The following is an 18519-nucleotide window of genomic DNA, read 5'->3' as shown; positions in this document are numbered from 1 at the left end:
TGGCGTGCTTAGCTATTGCGTGTTGGCGGAAGTACAAACCGTAGAAATCATCAAGAGTCACGGGCGCGTATATTATTATTAATTAAATTTATGAGCAAATCAGTTGCTCGCTCTCGCTCTCTTGCTCTTTCTCACGCTATCATTGCTATAAGTAATTAAAGCTAATTAATGTCCCACACGCGCAATCATCTATCATCAGCTGAAATCATCGTCTTTATATAAACAACAATAACATTATCATTATTTAACAAAACTCAAGCCACAACAATTAAAAAACAAACGAAAAGTTTTTGGGTTTTATATTTTACAACTAATGAGGGATAATTAGCAGTCATTAACAGCGCAAACGTTCATTTATATATATAATATATATAAAGTATATAAGTTAGAGTCAAGCAAAAAGTTTTTTGTTTTTGGCAGAAGCAACGCAAAAGGCGCTTACACTCATTTTGTTTGTTTATTTTGTTACTAATTGGCATTTAACTATAATTATTATTATACGACAAGCATTTAATACAATTTGTTTGCATGCGAATTTGGCATAAACTGTAAGCGCTCTGATAATTAAATACAATAGCAAACAGTTCCGGTAGTTTGCTTTAATAGTTACTAATCAATTCAGTTGCGGGCTAAGCGATATTCAATATTAAATGCAAATAAATAGAGAGCAAAGCGCAGTATAAACTATAAATAGAAAAAATAGAAAAAGCAAAACTTGGGCAAACTAATTATTTATTTTTCTGTGATACATATTTGAATTTTCAAAATGTGTATAACATTATTTAATTTTCTTGAATTTTTTAAGCTTTAATTTCAATTCATACATTGATTGCTTGCATTCAAATTAAAGATAATTATTTATATATTATATAAGTTTTGATATTGCAGCAAATTTGAAGCAAATGTTTTTTATTTATTTTTAGATAAGTTGCTGTTGGCCTAGCACAAAGGTAAGCTCACTTTAATATTTTTTTCTAAATTATCTCTGCATATTTTACTTTAGTATTATTAATCAATCAATCAATCAAAACATATAAATCCCATAAATATAAGAAATTGTATTAAATTTACGCTACAATTGCCTTTTGCCTGTTTCTATGTCATTGTCCTCCCCACTCTCTCTCGCGCTCTCTTTGTCTCAGCATTTGCGGCAAATCACTTGCAATTTGACTAGACGTTGTCGCGACACATTTTGCTGCTGATTCAGTGGCAATTAGAAATTGAGTTTGGGTATTTGGCTGCTAAATTACATAAAGCACTGTTGGCTGCGCTGCAACTGAAGTGGCCCAGGCCAGCACCTGTTTGGCCTGTTGGCGCTTCATGAAAAATTATTTGGCGCACAAACTGCGCGTGAAAATGTTTGCCAAGTATCTCTGGCCCCGGCCACTGGAATTTATTTTACTTGCATATTTCTCTTTCAACAAAATTTTTCACAATTTTTCTTCATATTTTCTTTATTTTGAGTAGCCGCCACAGGCAAAGTTTTTGTATTTCAAAGTTTACGCGTAAGTGGCAAATTGCAAATGTTTTGCTGTTGGCCCTCAAGCTTTGTTTGCAGCACGTGCCATAAGCCATTTGTCATCAAGCGGCGGCGGCGGCGGCGGCTACCTGTGATTGGCTTTAACTTAAACTTGGCTAAAAAGCTAAAACTAATCACATTTGCTTATGGCCCCAGGTTAACCATATCGCTGCCAACAAAATAATTGCCAACATCTTGGCCAAGCATCAACCAAGACTTGGCCAAAAACTTTGCCAATTAAAAGTAGACAACAGCAACAAACGCTAAGCCAAAAAAAAAAGTATTACCAATCTACATGTTTGTTATGTCTATTTGGAGTTAATTGCCAAAAAACTTGAACTATTTGGTGTGAGCACAGATTAAAATAATGTGAGAAAAATTGCAGATTTTGCATTTAACTAGGTGCGTATCATAAAGCAGCTTTACATTTATGAAAGAAATATTTTTTTTAAAATTTATTACGAGCTTGGGAAACTGTTGGAAGATTTAAAGTTAAAGCAGCTGCCATAGCTGCTTAATTTATGTCAACAGAGCATTTTGTATATGTATATATATTAAAAATATGCCCAATTTATAGTTATAGACAATGTTGGTCAAATATAATTTTTTTATAAATTGATTTGCAGTATTAAAAAAATTCCAGCGTTTGTTTTTTATGTGTTGGCATAAATTTATTTTATATGCATTTATTTATTAAAAATATGCGCAAAATTTAGTTTTAGACAAAGTTGGTAAAACATAACTTTATATAAGTCAAAATAAATTTATTTACAGCATTAAAAGAAATTCTTTCGTTTCTTTTTTATGTGTTGGCCTAAATTTAAATTGAGTAGCTGCTATATTCAGCTCAAAGTAAATTAAAAGATAATTTTTTATATGAATTTATATATTAAAAATAGACAAAGTTGGTAAAACAACTTTATCTAAGCCAAAATAAATTGATTTACAGCATTCAAAAAATTCCTTTCATTTCTTTTTTATGTGTTGCCATAAATTTAAAGTGAGTAGCTGCTATATTTAGCTCAAAGTAAATTAAAACATAATTTTTTATATGCATTTATTTATTAAAAATAGACAAAGTTGGTTAAAGTTAACTTTATCTAAGCCAAAATAAATTGATTTACAGCATTCAAAAAATTTCTTTCATTTCTTTTTTATGTGTTAGCATAAATTTAAATTGAGTAGCTTCTATATTTAGCTCAAAGTAAATTAAAAGATAATTTTTTATATGCATTTATTTATTAAAAATATGCGCAAATTATAGTTTTAAACAAAGTTGGTCAAAGTAAACTTTATCAAAGCCAAAATAAATTGATTTACAGCATGGAAAAAAATTCTTTCGTTTCTTTTTTATGTGTTGGCCTAAATTTAAAGTTATCAATATTATCTTTGAAGCATTTCACTCTCTCTCGCTTTCTATTCACAGACTTAGGCTTAGGACACAGACAAGTTACAGTTGAGGCAACTTTTGAGTGCAAGTAAACAAACAAATACATGCACACACGCTTGAGCTTATGTGTGTGCATGTGTGTGTGCCTTGTTTTTAATCCACTTTGCCAGGCACTTAGGTTCGCTTAGTTTGTGTGTTGGAGCATAAATTGCGTTAACTGTAGCTGCTATGCAATTTGTTAAAATTCATAACTAGAAATGCAGCAATAAATTGAACTGCAGTTGCAATAAAAACTTTAAAACGCAAATATTTGTGGCGCCCTCTAGTGTCAATATTTGTGCACTTAGCACTATATTTGCTCATTTTTAAGCTGCCACAGTGCCAGTGCTAATGTATTTGCCCATTTAAGCTGCGAATTTTATTGCGAAAATTCAATTTTTCTTGGAATTGTCAGCCTGGCGCAGCATCAAGTCTAATTACTTACAATGAATGAATCAATAAATTGTTACAGCTATGCACAATTTTCGTATAAAATACACATCAAAATCAAAGTACTTTTAATTAGGCAACAATGTAATTAAGCTCGGATTTAAAGTTATTTGTGTTTTGGTTTTGCTTTTGCGGTCAGCAGCACAAATAAAATAAAATCGAAGCAACGTTGATTGTTAAGAAAATATTTGCATTGCTTAGTTAATTAATAAAATTAAAGCTATGCTTATTAGTTAAAGCATTAAAATATGCTTAAATGTTTTTATTTTAATTATTTAGTAATTAAATAAATCAGCTTGTCAAATTATTTTGAATTTGTTTTCCAATCATTTATTTTAAACAATTTATGTTAAAAGAAACGCCCCGCACAGAAAGAAGCAACAAATTGTGGCCAGCAATACCGAAAATTAAATGAAAATTACAGGCTGCGTTTAAGCCTGACACTCTCTGGAAATATTATTTATTTTTTTAATTACTCTTAGTCCTTCCTAATATTTAACTTAAATACTATTTCCGCCTATAATCTAAATTAAATTTAATGCATTATTATTATAATTTTATTATAATTATATTTATTAGCATTAAAATGAAATGTTTTTAGTATTAATATTATAAATATGATATAATATAAAATAAATTAAATTCTGTACTAATTATTCACGCAAACTAAATCAGTCGCTGTTTTCGCTTTCAGTTTAGTAACCCAAATAACACAACACTAAAACTTTCGTAAATTGTTCACACTATCTTTTAACTTGGCTATAACAATGAGAGTGCGGCAGCCACACAGTGCGTATGAGCAACGTGTTTGCATGTAGACAAGTTAGACAGACAGCCAACTGGCAGCTAACTAAGCTGAGTATATATATATACAATATATACAACTTTTGACAACACGTCTAAGATTACAACACACAGAAACAAAATGGCGAACGAGGAGCTTTGCACGTTCGTCGCTTCACTTAATTAAGCGCCTTTTTGTCTGCTGTAAGTTGATAATTGAGGTTTTTAGCCAGTTTCGAGTAAAAGTTAATGCCAAGACCACAAAAAGCAGCCCCCCCATCCTAAATTAGTAAAATGAGCAGCAGCAACACAAAATAGAAAAAAGGGAAACCTTTTTTTTTTTTTGACTTGCTGATAAATTCAAAAAGACAAAAGAAAAAGTCATTGCCTTGCCAAAAATCAGACGCCACACACTTTTCAAAATGCAAAGAACCCATTTACGCTTTGAAATTATTTCAGTCTCTCTGCAATTAAAGCATTGACCAAGTGCCTAATTCAATCAACTAATAACTGTTAACAGATCACTCAACATGAAGCCGAAGACGCAATTTTAAATTTGCATTGATTTAAATTGTAGCTGAAAATAATTGTAAAAGTAATTTATAAAAAATATAAAATAATAGAATTAAGCTATATGCATATATTAAAAATAACAAAAATTGTTCAAATTTAAATGTTTTTCAGCTGTTAAATTTTTATTTTAGTGGCTCAGTTAGAAAATTATTAAATTAAATACGTTGTTTAATTGTTAACTTAAATTTTGCAACTTTATTATAAATTACAAAAATTTTGCAACTTAATTTGTTAAGAACTCAAAGATTGTTGCCTGCAACTTTCCAAATTTAAATGATAAATAATTAATTATTAAATTGAAATTTAACTTAATTATTAAATACGTTTGATTAATTGTTTACTTAAATTTTGCAACTTTATTTGCTAAAAATTTAACAATTAAAAAAAAAATGTTGACAGAAATTTTTTTTTTTGTAATATAATTATTAATTTTTCATTAACTAAATAATGCAATAATGCTTAATTAATTGCATAATATTTATATAACTAATAAATTACATGAATTAAATTTTGAATTAACAAATTTATAATTTTTATAATAATATAATAAATAAAACAGAAAATTTGTGCACATTTCTTTTTAAATTTTCAAAACTTTCGTTGCTGCAACATGCAACTTGTGGCATACACAATTCGAGTTGGGTTATACCTTTTAGAGCTATGCACTTGGCCTTGTGTGTAAATGGATATTACAACGGGTAGGACTCTGGGCTTAGCACACGAATTCTTCTTTTTCATTTATTTGCTGGACCGACTGCAGTCGTTATGGGAATTAAATGGAAACGGAATTAAATCTGTGTGCCACAGCAGTTCCAACTTTGGAGCACACACACACACACACACACACACACACACACATCATATAAATATATATATGTATATGTTAGATATATGTTTTTTATATGTGTAACTAGCAATTGCTGTTTGCCAAGACCAAATGACTCGGCAGGCGCCATAAAAACATAATCCACATAAAGCTTTTAACACACACACACACATGCATACAGCAGTGAAAAATTGTGTTGTGGTTGGTTATGTAACAATAGCGCTGATGGTTAAGCTGCTGCCAGCACATTGCGTATACGCCATGCTAGCCAACTACTTAGCAACAACAACAGCAACAACAACAGAGCAGCCGTTGACCTCAGCCATTGGCTTATATATTTATCTACCTTTTTGCTATTATTGTCACTCCATACAAGTTTTATTGCTCTTAAGCTTGTCTGCAGGCTCGCTAAAAATTTTACACACGCGCATTATTGACATAAGCTGATCAATCCATAAAATGTGTATAAGCATATAAAATAATAAATAAATTTAAAATATAAGTTATTAGCCAAATTATATAAATATAATTTTAATTAAATAAAAAGTTTAAATAATAAAATAAATGCAGCAGAATTAGAGTTTTAATTATAAAAAGAAATAAAGTACTTCAAACTGAACTGAATATGTAAATATATAAATTAAATAAAGCTACAATAATTAAATTAGAGCTATACAAAATTAATAAAAAATAAAACGCCGCAAAATGTATTTAATTAAATTCAATAAGAGCTAAACAAAATTAATAAAAAAAATTAAACGCTGCAAAATTTATTCAATTAAATTAAATTTAAGCTATACAAAATTAATAAAAAATAAAACGCCGCAAAATGTATTTAATTAAATTAAAAGCTATACAAAATAAATTAAAAAAAGTTAAAAGCAGCAAAATGTATTTAATTAAATTAAATTAGAGCTATACAAAATTAATCAATAATAGAACGCCGCAAAATGAATTAAATTAGAGCTATACAAAACTAATAAAAACAAATAAAACGCTGCAAAATGTATAAACTATAAAATAATTATGATTAAGTTAATAATACAAAAAAGTTAAACTATTAAACTATTTTAAATAATTTTAATAAAATTAAAAGCAAAAAATTAGTTCGAGTATGATGCTTAAACAATTTTAAGCCATTTTAAATAATTTTAATAAAAAGCAGCAAAAAAAATACGCACAAGTCTTGAAATGAACGCAGCTAATAATATTGAGTTTGCTTAAAGCATAAAATAAATGCAGCTTTATTTTGCTGCTCAGCCAACAAATTTAACCTCAGCAGTTTGACTTTTAAGCCAATAAAAATCCAAGGCGTGCTAAAGCAAGCAAATTTCGGATAGCTCAGACTTTTAACTTGCAATTGACAGAGAGTGTCAAAGAGAGAGAGAGAGAGAGAGGGGGAGCCAAGCAGCTTAACAAATGTCAGGCAGTCGCTGATTGAGCTACGTGTTGATGGCTTTAAGCTATAGAAAGAGAGAGAGAGAGAGAGGCTGAAAATTGTTTGCGGACCACGTGTGGTCGCAATGATAAAAATGCGCAATTAAATAACAGGCTGAGTGGGTGGACGCTTTATTTTTATTTTGAACCAATATTTGCAAGACACTTTAATTTGCCAAAATACACAGCGACAAATGAGAAAAGAAAAGCAACTAAATAAAGTTGTTGTTATTGTTTAGCATGTAACTAGATATTCTATTGCGCACTTTACTGTTAATATATAAAAAGAGCTGCCGTTAGATATACGAGCCACATAAAGCGGAGCAGCTATGCAAACACCTTGTTGATTGTAACAACCACAAACGCCACTCACAAGTCACGAGAGCACATGAAACTTCTACTCAGTTCTCAGGTGGGGGCGTGGCGGGTGGCGCCAGGCGCTACGTTGATGTCCTTGCTGCTTGTGTTTGTATTTGCGTCTGCTGTCGACTTAAAAAAAAAAGCAAAAGAGTAGAGTTTTCCCAATATTTTGTTCTCGTCGCGCTTTCTTCTTTGACTTGTGTGTGCTTTGATTGCAAATTTGCCTGGCATCGAATTGCTTTGCATGATTTATAAGCCAACGCATTTTGTCGCCAATGCAGTCAACACAATGTGGCAGGCGTGGCAACAACAACAGCAACAACAACTCAACTTCTATTGCAAATTAACTATTTATAGCCCAGAGCTAACATTTTCCAAGCGTAAAAGTCAACTCAGCCAAACAAACATTAGCATTTTTTTTATATATAAAGAAAACTAAACGCTTTCAAATGATTGACGCACAAAAGCAAAAAAACAAAATCAAAGCTTTGAGCACAAAACTTTAAAGAATTTGTTAAAAAAAAATTGTAGAAAATTCATTTTAATGCTTAGTTGTTTAATATCTACTCAAATTAATTTTTTTTTTAAGAATTTGCTCAAAAAAATTGTAAGAAAATTATGAAAATTCATTTTAATGCTTAGTTGTTTTATATACACACAGATTTACTAAAGATTACTTGTTGCCTAGTTTTGTTATATGATATATCTTTATAATAATTAGCTTAGTGAGTTTTGCGATTGATTTTGAGAATAAAATCACAATCAAAGCTTTGCTGCTTGATTTAAAGCACAAAACTGAAAGAATTTGTTCAAAAGAAAAAGAAAATTTATTTTAATGTTCGAATTTTTTAAAGATTACTTATTGCCTAGTTTCATTATATGATATATATAATTTTAGCTTAGAGTGCTTTGCAATTAAATAAATTACATAAATTTGAATTTTCAAAGAACTTTAAGCAATTTAAGTAAAGCAAAAATTAACTCTGCAAATAAAATCTTGAAAAATTAAAAATCAGCTTCATACATTCTAATATTAATAAACATATAGAGCTAAGCACAAATCTGCAAGAAAGTCTTTGAGACATGCACGTCTTTGCTCAATTTATTTTGAGTCTGCAGCTAAAAGAAATTCTAAGAAAATTTAGAAAATTCATTTTAATTCTTAGTTATGTTATAGCTACTCGAATTTTTTAAAAATTTCCTAGTTTTTGCTTCAATAACTGCGTAAATAACTGCAGTTTTAATTGGCTTAATCAAACAACTTTAAGCAATTGAAATAAAGTTAGCCAAAAGCTAAAATGAACTCTGATTCTGATTTTTAATTTTTCTAAGAATTTGTAAGTATTTAATAATTACAATAAAATACTTAGCAAATTTAAAAAGTTAGCTTAGCTTATATAAATAAATATATAAAGCTGCAAGAAAGTCGCTGAGACATTCACGTCTGGGCTAAATTTATTTTGAGTCTGCAGCACAAAGAAAATGTTAACATTATTATTATTTTAAGCCTTTCTTTGTTACATTGTTTGCTTTTGTTATTTGACAAACTGTATGCAATTATAATACAAAATAATTGTCAAGTGTATGGCAAGGCAATCGAATTGGCTGCCAACATTTATTGAAAGTGAAAAAGCTTTTAAAAGTTGCGCGCACGTATGATAAAGGGAGTTGATAAATGGTACGGGCGTTGCCTTTTACTTGGGCTTACTACAAATGAAATTTAAGTGACAGCTGTCTGCTTTTAGTACTCACTATATAATATATATATGTATATATATGTACTGTAGGTGAAGCAGCCTTGAGTAGCGCGACGTTGTTATTGCAACTTATACTTTGGCTGCTCCATTCACATTCTCAACTGTTGTGGCGCGTGTGCAAGTCAAATTATGTAGAAATGAATTATAGCGCACATGCTGCGAGACCAAAATGCCACAAAAACAACACAACAATAGAAACGAAACCCTTCGAAACTGACTGACTGATTGTTTTCGCATTGCACAGCAGGACACCCTCTCCCCGCCCCCCTTTTCAGGCTCTTTCACTCTCTTTGGCTGCTGCATTCATTAGCAATAACAAAGGCCACAATATTAATATACATATTTCGCTTAACAACAATTTGTTATGGATTAGCTACAGCACATTGCTCATACGCCGCATTGACCACTTCGATTAGGCTCGTGCTCAAATCCCAAACATTCAATTAGTTTGTTAAATGCAGTTCATTAAGCACTTAAACTACGCACACTTTTGCATATTACACTGCAAAAAATGTATATAAATTTTTGACAATTATAAACAATTCTAAATATTTATGCAATAATTTTTACGCTTAATATTGCTTAAAAAAAATGTATAAGCTTAAGCTTTAGCATAATATTTTGTATTTATTTCATTAAAAAAATTTAAGAATTAATTTTATTATAATGTTTATTTTATTATGTTGCAGAATCTCATTTTTGACATTTGCAAATAATTTTTAAATAATTATAAAATTATTAAAAAAAAATCTTTAAAAATTTCAATTTTATTTAATTTTAAAAGTTCAAATATTTGTCAAATTTTTAGTTTATATTTAAATAATTTAAGTAGTAACTTTCTTGCTTGAAAAATCTATATTTTGTTTTATATGAAAAGTAAAATGTTTGTAAAATTTGTAAAATTATAAGCTAATTATTTTTGTTCATTTTTCATTTTGTGACAATTTCAGATTTTTCATGCAAACATAATTTAATTGATTAGCAAATTTAAGCGCAATTTAACAGCTATGCAGCTAACATATAAATTTGTTGGCTAATGTTGAAAGCTTTGCATAAACAAATGTTTTTAGTTGGCAGCGGCAGCAAGTGAAAGGCAAAGCGAATTGCCACATGCATAAACAACGAACTTTAGTGCAGTTTTAATTCTATTTCGCAGTTTAGTGCAAATGAAAATGCATAAATTTTAACAAAAAGCTAGAGAGAGATAGAGAGCTTTGGATATTGGATATTGGGGCAACATTGAATTGAATCAGCAGCAGTTTTTATCAGGTCTTGACATTAGTTTAAGTTAACTGCAATTCATTCTTATGCTCGCTTGCTCTTCGTTTTTGTCGCTGGGCATGTTGCATACAAATGTTGCATGTTGCATGTTTGCTGATGCGTCTTTGCCACTTTGCCTTTTTATTCGCTGCTCGGACTCGTAATCTCGTTTTAAGCGTTCCAAAGCGCGTGCGGCCATACAAAATACTCGAAAGCATTGAGACTAACAAAATGAACGACTAGCAGTTACGCTTTAATTCTAATTTGTTTAAAAAAAAATTGCATAATAATAATATTAAATTATTTCTATGTTATGCTATATATTTTTTATTTTTCTGTATTTTTTAATTGCATTTAATTAAGTCTAATGCACGACTAGGTTTAATTCTATTTTGATTAAAAAAAATTATATCTTTATTCGTATATTTTTTTTCAATAATTTTAAAAATTATTTTTTATTTATTTTTTTAATTTAATTTAACTTCTCATTTAAAATTAGCGCACAAAATATTTTGTAATTGAGTTAAATTTTTATTTTATTTGACTTTTCGCAATTTGATTTTTCACAAGTTGAGCTTGCCACCGCATGTTGCAGCACACAATGGGTGCATGCAACTGAAACGGAAACACAGATACAGCATACAGATGTTGCATACCCAAGTACTTGCCACACACAATCTGCGCCTGCAGCTCGCTCTCTTGCCTCAGCACTTTGGCTGCTGCTGAGGCTATTACAGTTAAATGCGCTTGTTGCAACAAAGACAAAGTAGCTCTTTATATATGCAATTGTGTGTGTCTGTGTGTGTGTGTTTATTATATTTCGAATTAAGCACAAACTGACGCCTGGCAACGAACATTTAGCAAATCAAATGCAGTTGCAGTTGCATTTGCAGCAAATGTTGCAAGCGTAAATTTATTAGCTGGCCATGGCTGCTAATGATGATAGCGTTGAATGTTTATATCGCATGCTATTATTATTGTATAATGCACAAATGGCTTTGTTATGACTAAATTAAAGCGCAGCACCGCAGAAATCAATAAAAAATGGGTTAAGTTTTTTGTTTATTTACAATAATTTTTTAGAGCTTCAAAACTGTCTGATAATAAAAATAATAATCTTTTACGATTCCCATATAATTAAATAAATTGTAAAAAATATTTTTTATTATTTTTTAAAAATTAAATACAAAAATAAAATAAAAATATAATTTTTTTTTGGAAGAATTAATAGAATTTTAAAAAATATTTTATAAATTTTTTATTGTTTAATAAATGTATATAAAAAATATAATTTATTTTTTTGTTTGTCACATAATTATAAAATTTATATAAAAATACTTTATAATTTTTTTCAAAGCTTTGAAGCTCTCAGACTTGCTTTAAAATAATTATTATACAATTTTAAATGATATATGCATATTATATAAAATTGCTTATTAAATTGTTTGTTTAAAAACTTCTGCATATAATTTAATATATTCTATATATAACTGTTCAACTCGTTTTAAATAATTTATTTTTTCACTTGCCATATAATGAAATGTTAATAAATTAGAGCTGCAAATAAATTTTTAAAAATGTTTTATTATTCTTTACAAGCCTTAGAAGCTCTCAGACTTGCCTCAAAATAATTTTTCTAATATTCTTATATATTATTATTATTTTATAAAATTGCTTATTAATTTGTTTGTCTAAAAACCTTTCAATTAAAAATTACATATAAATTTGTATGACTGTTGCACTTGTTTTAAATCAAAGTAGTTAAGTATGCTGTTGCCTTTTTGCAATAATTTTTAATTTATTGCTCTCTCGCACTCTCCTGTGTGTGTGATAATCTTATGCGCTTAAAAACAGCAGAGCTAGCAACAATATGACAAGAGCGCGTGCATGAAATTGCTGAAGCTTATGTAATTCAACGGATTAAAATGAAGAGAGAGAGAGAGAGTGAAAAGAAAAGGGTTGGGGGGTGGTGGGGCACATTTATTGGCACTAACACGTGGCTTGGCCAGGCGCCGTCCTTGCTGCTGAACTCTCGTTAATCTTAGTTAGCGATTGGCCACTGCCGCCAATTGAGCTCGTTCGGGGTGTGGTGATGCGTTCCTCCTGCCGGTCGTGCGATTACTGCATCAGTCCATCATCATCCACTTGAGATTTTCACAACTGTACACACAGATTTTTTAAGTTCGTATTTAATGGTTGCGTCTGTGTTTTTTGCCTAAACTTGTTATGTTTCCTTTATTCGTTGTTATGGTTTGCTTTATGCCGAGTTTAAGCAGCCTGAAAAGACCATCCAGTTAAAGGAACACTAACGAGAGAAAGAGAGAGGGAGATTTCTGGGGCATGCCACAGCCATGCGCCAAGGCCTAAAACCAAATTTTACAATCAAAGTTATGTGATATCATATTTTTATATTTATTTTATAGCAGATAGAAATTTGTTTGTTTACTGCTTAGAAAAATCTTTCAACTTATGCTGCAACATCTCTATGCGTAGCTAAATATGTGTGTGAGCTAGAGTAGAAAATGCAGCACTAGTTTTATTTTTTTTTTAGATTTTATTAAATTTTTTACGTAGTAATAGTGGCCATTTCAATATTTTTTTTTTTATATTTTCTTTTTTTTTGCTCTTGAAATATTTTTATATTTATTTATGCAGTGAATTTGTTTGCCTATTTGTTTGTTTATGCTGCATACACATGAAAAATATTTAAACATTTATTTACTACATTAATCAAAGTCTCAAATTTTAAAATATTGTAAATAATTCAAGCTGTTTTTAAATACATAATATATTATTTTTTAAATTTTGTTATATTAAAAATTCATTATTGTGTATTTATTTATTTTATTAAATTAATTAATTTGCAGCATAATTTTTATTTTTAATTTTTTTAAACTATATTATGTTTTATATTTATTTATGCAGTGAGTTTGTTTGGCTAGAAAAATATTTAAACATTTATTTTCTATATTAATCAAAGTTGAACATTTTTAAATATTGTAAATAATTCTAACTGTTTTGCTGTATTTATTATATTTATTTATTTTTTTTTTTTTTTGAATTTTTAATCAAATTTACACTTGTGGCAAAAACTTTTGAAAGTAAATAAATTCACTTGACTGCAATTGTCAGTTTCTAAGTGTGGGCGTCTTGCTTTTGTTATTTATGCATGCGATTTAATGAATTTCTTTTAATTTGTGCCTTGGTTTTGGCTTGTGGGGCGAGCAAGATTTATGTGCTGTCAACTTGCGTTGGGAGCGGTGCGGCGCGGGGTGAACACAATGGACACGTTCTCAATTTGTATTTATGCTTGAAGCGCGGGGGGTGTGGAGTGTGAGAAAAAGTAACGCAAATCTTGGACACTCGAACTAAAGGAAATTTTTATGCGTCAGCATATTTAATTTAATCGCTGGGCATTGGTGAGTGCCAAAACAGTCACGACATTAAGTCAAACTGGGCTATAAAAGCGACAACACGACGACGACGACGACACTTGGTCAACTAACAAAAACAGATAGAGAGAGAGAGAGAGACAGCGCATGGCAGAGCGAGAGGCTGCGCACAAATAACATTTGGCTTTGCCTATGGCTTAATATTCGTATTGTGTGTGTTTTTTCTGTTGTCAGTGAATTGCTTTTGGGTGTACAAACAAATATTGTTATTAGTCTTAGCGAAAAGTTGGCAGCACTTTGGGGCAGGCGCGTGTGATTGACTTTAACACTTCAAGTCGAGCAGCACTTTGGCCAACAGTTTTAGCCAAACAGTCAGCTAATTGATTAGTCAGTTGCACTTTGATTGATGGACAACAGCCTTGCCACATGCCACATGCTGCTGCTGCTGCTGCTGCATGCCACACCAATAGCTGAAAGCACTTGAAGCAACTTTAACTCTTATCTCTGCCATCAGCAATTGGCTTGTTTCAGACTTGAGCTAAGCTTACTCACACCCACTACACTAATATATAACAAGTAACTAAATTTGCTGAGCGTTTAGCAGCTACTAAATTGGCAGCTTAGCGAACTTGAGCACTTCATTTGTTATTTACTTTAATAATATTAAGCATAGATTGCTTTTATTAGTAAACAAAGAAAATGCTAAATGCATTAAATAAATTTATTGATAAGTTGAAAAAGTAAATTATTTAAATAATATTACTAAGCAACAAATTATTTTAATATTAGCATGTTGCATAACTTGCCTAAAAAAATTTTATATATAGAAATTATTTGCATTATAAATAAATATTTAAAAAAGCTTAAAATTAATATCAAAAATAACAAATGCTACCAAGATATTAATAAGAAAACTTAAATTGCTTAAATATTATATTGTTATATTATATTAAGCACAGATTTTTAAAAAAAAATATATATATTAAATTTAATATGCATATATTTTTCTTGCATACAATACAATTATTTTTTACTACAAAAATGTAGCAAATAATTTTGCAAGTTTGCTTTAGTTTTCACATAAAAAATATTCTCTTGTTAGAAAATAGTTCTGAACAAGTTTGCTTTATTTCCTATTGCTACTCTAAGCTCAATCGACACATATTCGCACACACACACGCACTCAGCTGTTAATCCTTCAATCAAATTATATTCAATTTGAAGAAGCCATTTGAGCGCCAGCAGCTGAGAAAGGAGCAAGGCCCTTCATCGATTTGTGTCAGCAGCTCATTTATGCACGCACCCCATTTATCTCAGACCCCCCATCATATGTGTGGCACCAACTCTATCTACAGTTTGCCTGTTTCTATCATTTTATGTTATTATTTTTGGTCAGTTTTTGCTGACTGCCATTTTGCGTGCCTCATCGTCAATGCATGTGTCAAGGCTATTATTTGCTTATTCAAATAGAGCGCACACACACGCACACACACATATGTAGTTACAGCTATCGTGTGCGCACATAAAAGATAATGAAAGTGTTTTGGCAGCCTGTTTATCCCAAGAGACGTTTTCAGTTCGTTTCAATCGCAATGCGCCGCCTGCAAGTATGCAATGAAATTTTGTTGCGATTGCTCAGGTGTCTATGTGTGTTTGACTATCTGTCTGTGTGTGTGTGACTGAAAGCTAATCAGCGTGCGCTGGCATCCAATCAGCTGCTCACAAATTAATTTGCTACCACACTAGCTCAAAATTGTTTAGAGACACACACACACACAACTATAAATTGCAATTAGCAATCAACATTTATGATTTAGAGCATAGAATAGAATAAATCGTTTTCGATGATCAGCAGCTATAGCTAATTTTTCACATATCCTTGATATAATTTCTTTAATAAAAAAAAAAAAAATTTAAATAGCTAATTTTTACTTTTAAAATAATTCTAAATAAATGTAAAAATAATTTACGAAATTGAAATTAAAAATTTGTACAATGAGCAGTGTTCAGCATTATTTGCTGTCATTTATATAAAAAATTTAGACTTAAATATTATTTAATAATAACTTTTGAAGCCAGAAAAATAGTTAAAGTAGCTATTTATTTTCAAAAATTCAATAGCTAAATTTTTTTTTAAATTCTATAAGCAATTTGCATATAATAGACACTTTAGCGTAAATTTGTTGCCATAACTGACTTCAGCATTCTAATCTTGAGCTCAACAGCAGCTAATGCTTTCTCTCTCTCTCTCTCTCTCTCTCTCGCTCGCTCGCTTGACACTTTGCTTAGTATATTTTTCAATTTAACATGCATATGCAACAATTTGCGCTTTGCTCAAACTGCAGCTGCTTGCAATTTGCCTTTGGGTCGTGCCATTTGGCAATTTGCTGCGCTGCTTTGATGGCTTTTGGTTTTGGCCAAACGGAACGCAAATATTTTGTTAAATAAATTGAATGTCGCTGCTGAGAAATTGCTGCAAGTTTCAGTTGAACAAACAGCAAAATTGCTGCAATTGTAATAAAAGTCGCAAAACTTTGCACATACATATGTTACACATACATATATAACGGTATGTATAAATAAATGATATGGCATGGCTATATGTATTTTGTGGGCGTGGTCATTGCTCCTCAGCGCTTAGGCGCAGGTTTTATTGTCATGCTACGTCTACTTCTCATATTTCACAGCTGCCACACACACACACACACACACAGACGCCCACACACATGCAGGCTTATGACCAAGACAATGAACGTGGCCATCAACTGTCAGCTGCTACTGTTGAGCTTCGGCTCATAGCTTCAGTTTGCCATTTTCTAATTCGAATGCCGCCATATTTTGTCATCATGTGCGCAATACAACAAGAGTACTTCAACCAGGGCTGCATAGGCAAACATTTTGCGCAACTTTGAAAATCTTTAGTGCACTAAAATTGTAGCATAAATATCAGAAATAGTTTAATAATCATTTTTGGCTGCTTTGAATTATATAGAAATTATTTAAAAAAAGAATTTAATGTATATAAACTTTTAAATTTATAAATAAATATTTTTGCAGCAACAGAAATTATTTAATAATAATTTTTAGCAAACAGCTTCTAAATTTATATTCAGCTTTAGAAATATTTTAATAATCATTTTTAGCTGCTTTGAATTATATGAAAATTATTTAAAAATAGCTTTTAGTGTATAGCAAGTTTTCAATTTATTTTTACAGCTTTAGAAATAATTTAATAATAATTTTTAGCAGCTTTGATTTATATGGAAATTATTTAAAAATAGCAAACAGTTTTTAAATTTATTTTTAGTGCGTAAATAATTTAATTAAAATTTAAAAATTTTAAATTAATTATTTTTAACTGCTTTGAATTATATGGAAATTATTTAAATTTATTTTAAATATTTTTGCAGCTTTAGAAATTTTTTGAAAATATTGCGTAATTTTTGGCAGCTTTGCTGCTTTGTTTGCAGCCCTGGTTAGTTGCCTAAATTTATGTATATTGGTCGCAGACGCTCACTTGAGTTAGTTTTATGCATTTCGGTTGCTAATTGAAGGTCACACACACACACACACTGCCACATTTTGTGGTTGCAGCAAACAACTTCTTAATGAGCTGCACAAACGTTGCCATAGCGACACACACACACACAGAGAGTGAGAGAGAGAGGCAAATATATTTATTGTTAGCTGCGTTTTCTTCCACACAAACCACAACGCGAGGTAATTGTGGCTTTACGCCTCGATTAATTGAGCTACAGCGACACACACTATGTGGTCTGATATATGTGTGTGCGTGTGTGTGTGTGTATAGCATGATTAGCTAATATGCTGTGACTAAAATGTGATTGCGGGCAAAATCAGACACTTCATAATTAAATCAAATCATGCACAATCCCTCCCCCCACCACGCCCACGCTTTTGACGCCTTTGCGCCTGTTATATGAGCTGCGTATACAATTGAGCAAGCAAAGCTTAAGCCGCTTAGACTTAATTACATTAGCCAGTTTTACTTTTGTAACTTAAGCTTACATTAAATGGCCGGAATTTGCATTTATTACTAAAAAAATTTTGCAAAATTTCAATTTCAATTTTGCCAACTACGCTACAATTGAACCCACAAATAATGCAAAATAAATTAATTACATATATGTAAAATTTCTACACAATTGGCAATAAATATAATAAAAATTACATATAAGTGAAGTGTAGACCTCATTAAATATATTTAATGCCATTTTTAACTGCTGCCCCAATCAGCTGCATTTAATTTGTATTTATTTTTTAATTAAAATTAAATTGTAGTCGGCACACGGCATTTGCGTAATTTGTTTATTGCGCATTGGCATGTGAGCTCTGCAATTTCCAACTAAATTATGCCTACACACACATACACACACACACACAGAACAATGCCTGCGGCCATAGAGCGAGACAGAGAGAGAGAGAGACTCTCAGTATGAAGTCCGCAGTCTATTGCAAGAATTTCCCATGTGGTTGAGCTGAGGCCTCATTAATCATTTAGACGAACCCAACTTGATTGTCTGTGCGTGTGTGTGTGTGTTGCATGCACCGCAAGTCAATGCAATCATTAATAACATTTATTAAACAATTATAGGCTGCCAAATCAATTGCGCAACAAATTGCAATTGAATATTAAAATAACTCCAAAGGAATTTTCAACGCATAAATATTTGTGTGCAAATTGCAATGTTAATATTTGCTTAGTAATTGGG

General features: G+C 30.6%; 1 long non-coding RNA gene across 1 annotated transcript in view; it reads left to right on the top strand.

Moving 5' to 3' along the window:
* The first annotated feature begins 931 nt into the window (after nucleotides 1-931).
* The window catches only part of LOC117134940, a 36997-nt gene continuing 19409 nt past the window's right edge, over nucleotides 932-18519 (top strand). Inside the window, exon 1 of the long non-coding RNA XR_004458925.1 lies at nucleotides 932-950. This is a non-coding gene — a long non-coding RNA (uncharacterized LOC117134940). The remainder of the gene's footprint in view (nucleotides 951-18519) is intronic.

This window comes from Drosophila busckii, chromosome X (genome assembly GCF_011750605.1).
Source record: "Drosophila busckii strain San Diego stock center, stock number 13000-0081.31 chromosome X, ASM1175060v1, whole genome shotgun sequence".
In the NCBI taxonomy this organism is placed as follows: domain Eukaryota; kingdom Metazoa; phylum Arthropoda; class Insecta; order Diptera; family Drosophilidae; genus Drosophila; species Drosophila busckii.
The sequence above is the reverse complement of the archived record's forward strand: the minus strand, read 5'-3'. Positions and strand labels throughout refer to the sequence as shown.